The 4,642-nt window shown below is 32.5% G+C and overlaps 1 long non-coding RNA gene across 2 annotated transcripts; it reads left to right on the forward strand.

Annotated features, from left to right (window-relative positions):
• The first annotated feature begins 226 nt into the window (after positions 1–226).
• Positions 227–3,925, forward strand: LOC145586270 (uncharacterized). Of its 2 annotated transcripts, none has more exons than XR_014100874.1 (3): positions 227–1,695; positions 2,085–2,149; positions 3,319–3,925. It is a non-coding gene; the product is annotated as an uncharacterized LOC145586270 (long non-coding RNA). The 2 variants fall into 2 exon arrangements; XR_014100875.1 differs by having other exon boundaries at positions 3,729–3,925.
• The last annotated feature ends 717 nt before the right edge of the window (positions 3,926–4,642 follow it).

The raw sequence follows: 4,642 nt of genomic DNA on the forward strand, positions 1-4,642 counted from the left end.
ACAACATGTTTCTAGATATAAGAGACCTAATATTAGAGATAACAGGTCTCTTTTATGTGAAATGGTCTAACACGTATTTAGGGAAAATAAAAGAAAATAAATAAGACATGTTGTCTTACTTAGCAGGTCTCTTTTTTTTTAATGAATGAGGCCCATCACTTCTATTTACACGGCCCTCTATCTCCTCATTCTCCCTTATATACTCCTATCCCTTTCACCTAACCTCATCACTTGCAAGATAAGTACGTCATATCCTTTCCTCTCAATTCCTAATTTTCTTTTTCTCCTAGAGCAAGAATTTACGGCACATTCTCCACCTCAACGGGCACTGCAAGATCCTCCAATTTAACGGCGTCGATGTGGCATCCTCCACCTTAACGGCGCTGTTGCTGCATCCTCTTTAACGCCGATGTTTCATCATCCTTAATCAACTCAAGTTTGAGGATTTTAATGTTAATTTTAACCATAAAAACTCTAGATCTAGAGTTTTTTATTGTCAAATTGGGCAATTTAAGTGATAATTGAAGAGTAGGTATAATACCATTTTCTATTTTCTATGTTTTATTTTTAATGGTTTTTAGGTGGTTGACAAGAAGTTTTTATCTATCATGGTGGTTTTGACTTTAGACTAGGTAAGTGTTATTTTAATTGGGTGTGGTTTATACCAAGTTTGGGGTTGTTTATACGGACAGTTGTTCATATAGGGTTTGTACAGGGGTTGGGGTGAGTGATTTATACGGGCTTCGGGTGGTTTATACGGGCTGGGGATTTCCGGTTTTTTATGGTGGTTGGAGTTTTTTTTACGATTGTTGTGCTAGGTTATGGTGGTGGTTGGGGTTCATATGGTTTGGGGTGGGTGGCTTATATTGGCTGGGGTGGTATTTTAAAGATTGGTGGGTTTTTGTTACATTTCATGTTAATTTTGGTATATTTTTTCATGTTGAATTTTCAGTTTATAGTGAAAGGTGTATGGGAAAAAAGAATGTTAATTTTGATTTTGATGAATTAATTGATGATTTTTCTTGTTTATATTTTGGATGATAGAAATGTTTTTGATGCTCAAGAGTTGATTGATTTTGATGAAGGTTGTAAGTGGGTTAGTGTTAATTTTTTGTTGTTGATATTAAGTTTTTTTTTACTAGAGATACATTGTAATCCCCCATATTTTTAAATATATTATAAATAAAATTTTACTTTATGCATAATATTTATTAGTTTTTTTCCAAATTTTATTTTAAAATGTTTCAAATTATTTTGGGTGGAAAATTATTTTTATTACATTATGATTTTTTTATGAACCATCATTCTATAATTCATGACCAAACAATCAAAGCCAATATCACTTTACATACTTAATTGGCCCATTAATTTTATGAGGCCCAATCTTACAACTTGCCCTACACCACTCTCTCTCCTATAAATACCCCATACATCCCAAATTTTTTCCCACACAAAAAGGTTAGTAAACTCTCTTCTTTTTATTTTATTTCTTTATTATTTTTTCCTTATTTTTCTTTTCTTTTCTTTTCTTTTCCCTTTTTCTTTTCTTTTTCTTTCTTTCTTTTCCTTTCCTCCTTCCTACGTGAAACACCATGGCCACCCAACATAGTTGTTGCTGCCGCCCCTTATGCCGCCCAGCCACCACTGACGCGCCTCTCTGTCGCCGCCGCCTGACCACCGGCGTCGCTGCCCCCGGTGGCCACCTACCCCTTTTCTTTCCTTTGTTTTCAATTTTATTTGCTTATTGTTATGTAATTAATTTGGGTTTTGATTTTATAGTATAAAGTTTATATCTTTAGTATCAAAATCATGTTTTTGATGTTTTAAACTTATAATTTCATATTTATAATTGTGTTGTAAATTTTCAGATTTTGTAATTTTAAAACCTAGGGTTTTAATTTGTTTAAACTGGGATTTTAGGGTTCTTATGACTAATTAAATTGGGGCTTTTGTTCCTATTGTATTTATAATAATTAATTAAGCATAAAAACATGTTTTTAATGAAGTTTTAAGGACTTTAAATCAAATTTATATTGTTGAAAATTTGTTTAAGTGTTAATTTGTGATTATTGGTTGTTTTCTAGGAGGTGATTATTCCCTAGGAGACTTTTAATTGATTAAAAGTGGCACAAAGGATTGTTTATACGAGGTACGTACATGTCTACTTCGTTGTAAGTAGTATCATGTTTAGGTACCAAAGAAAAGAACTTACTTTCATGATTAGAGAACACTTGGATGGAAATTGTTTGGTTATACATTTGATTTATGCATGTGCTTATATTTATGAGACATGTTTTGGTGAATTGATTATTTTTATATGGAATTATGGATACAAGCATGTTGAATTATATTGGATTAATTGTTTGTATGAAATGTTGATACAAGCATAATTTTATTGGATTGGTTTGTTAACCACATTTGGATTATTAAAGGATTGGAATTGAATGGTTTAAGTGGAATGAATTTATTAATTTTTCCACAAGGTTATTACTATTTTATTTATTACTCAAGCATGACTTGTTAGTATGTTGAGTAAAAGTGGATTAAGCCGAAATGGCTAGGTGGGTTGACTATGTTCAACAATTTGGATAATTTGGAAGTTTAATGGATTTAAAGGTTAATTTGTGATGTGATCACCATTGTCCTAAATTAGATTAAAAGTGAATTGATGTATGATTTTTATGTATGTTCTACTTGATTGAGTCGGCTATTAATTAAATTTGTAATCACGTAAAGATGGATGAGCAATAAAACTCTAGAAAGTGTGCACTTCTAGAGTATTGACAATTATGGGTTAGGGTACACGGCGCGGTGGTAGCCCGTGGCTTTCCGAGGCTTGTTTGATCAACATGTCCTCTTCTCTTTTGGTATTTACATTTTTATTTTATAATGAAAGTTAGATGGGATCCTAGACTAACTTTGTGAGAATGGAGTCGCGCCCATTCTTGCATTGTGCTAAACTTTTATTTTAAATGGTCATATGGGACCAAAATGATTTGGTGGATTGGACAACCTCATCTATTTCTTACTCCAAACTAAATTAATTAAATTAAATATAAAGAGTCAAGTGTTTGGAATTTGTTAGTAAGTATGTTGAGTCAATTAAATTGTTAAAGTGTAGAGTCTTGATTAATGAATTCGTGTGGTATGTTTATTTACTTTATTTAGTTGAGCATGCTAGGTTTTGTGCGTTGTAGCTTGTATGTACTCAGCTTTGCTGATTGCGTGCTTTTGTGTGTGTTTTCTTTTGGTCATGGCCTTCGCCTTTCAATGACCCTGTGATGATCCAATTATTACGCTTGTATGATTGGGGAGCAGTATTGCACAGGTTAGCTTGATGATGTGAACTTTGGGGATTTGACATACGCATTGTCAAGGGATTGGTGTGATTGAGAGTATTCGTTCTTTGTGTTGAACTTATTTATGTTTTACTATTTCAGTTATGTTTTGGGATTTTGAATATTGGTTTGGTTTTTAATAAGGGCCTTTATGGTTCCAATTTGTAAGTTTTGACTTATTGGTTTTCTAAATTATATTATTTTAAGATTTAAGTTGGATTTCCGCTGCAATACTTTGATAAAGCCTTAACGTTTTAACACGTGGCGGTAACATGCCAATGGTTCTCCTCTATTTTTATTTAAAGTAAGTGGTTTGGAAATGGGAGAATTATTGGGGTGTTACATACATGCCTAAGAGTTTTTTTAACTGATTATATTAATGGTGTACAGGACAATGATCAATTCAAGAAGCTTGATCAAGGAATTTGATGAATGGAGGGATAAAAAAAATCAACAAGGATGTGTTGGTTGGAATATAATTAGCCTGTTAGTTGTTGGTTATGGTTACTTGTAAATTATTTCAATGAGTTCTATACTTGTAAATTATTTCAATGAGTGGGTGAAAAAAAATCATTTCAATGAGTTCATACAGATGTACTTTTAATAATAATACGAGTATAAGTTTATTAACTATTTTGTTTTATAATTTACATTTTTTTTTTGCCAATTTATCTCTTTTAAAAAAGTATTGAATTTAAAAAAAAAAAAAACAATTAAAGCTAAAAGAGATCTGTTATCTAACAGCATAGGTTTCTTTGATAAGTGTCAAAGAGACATGTTATGTTAAATAATGGGTCTCTTTCCCTTCATAATTGTAAGAGGTAATTCCATGGAAAGAGACCTGTTGCCTTACTTAACAGGTCTCCTATTGATTACAAAGAGACCTGTTAAGTTGAACAGTTCTCTTTATCAAAGAGACCTATGAGCTAGAGACCTCCTCTAAACAGATCTCTTAGGCCATTTATGACAGGTCTCTTTGACCATTTTTGCAGTAGTGTTCTTTGCATATTTAGGCTGGACTCACAGACAATCTTCAATGACAAACTCAACCACATTTTCACCAACTTTTAATTGATCTAGGCAACGCAAATACAACAACGTTTTGCACTTCCACTGAACTTCTTTGAATTTAGCATTGGTATAACACTTTTGGAACAATGCTTCTGCTGGAAAATTAGTGGCTAAATACCTCACATACCGAAGTGTGTTAGCATCCACTATCCTTTCATATTCTGCTCTTATTTGCATAGCATAACAATAACGTATAACAAACTCAGACAAGGTAGTGTTCTTGTCCACATATC

Source organism: Chenopodium album, chromosome 2 (assembly GCF_948465745.1).
Source record: "Chenopodium album chromosome 2, dcCheAlbu1.1, whole genome shotgun sequence".
NCBI classification, from domain to species: domain Eukaryota; kingdom Viridiplantae; phylum Streptophyta; class Magnoliopsida; order Caryophyllales; family Amaranthaceae; genus Chenopodium; species Chenopodium album.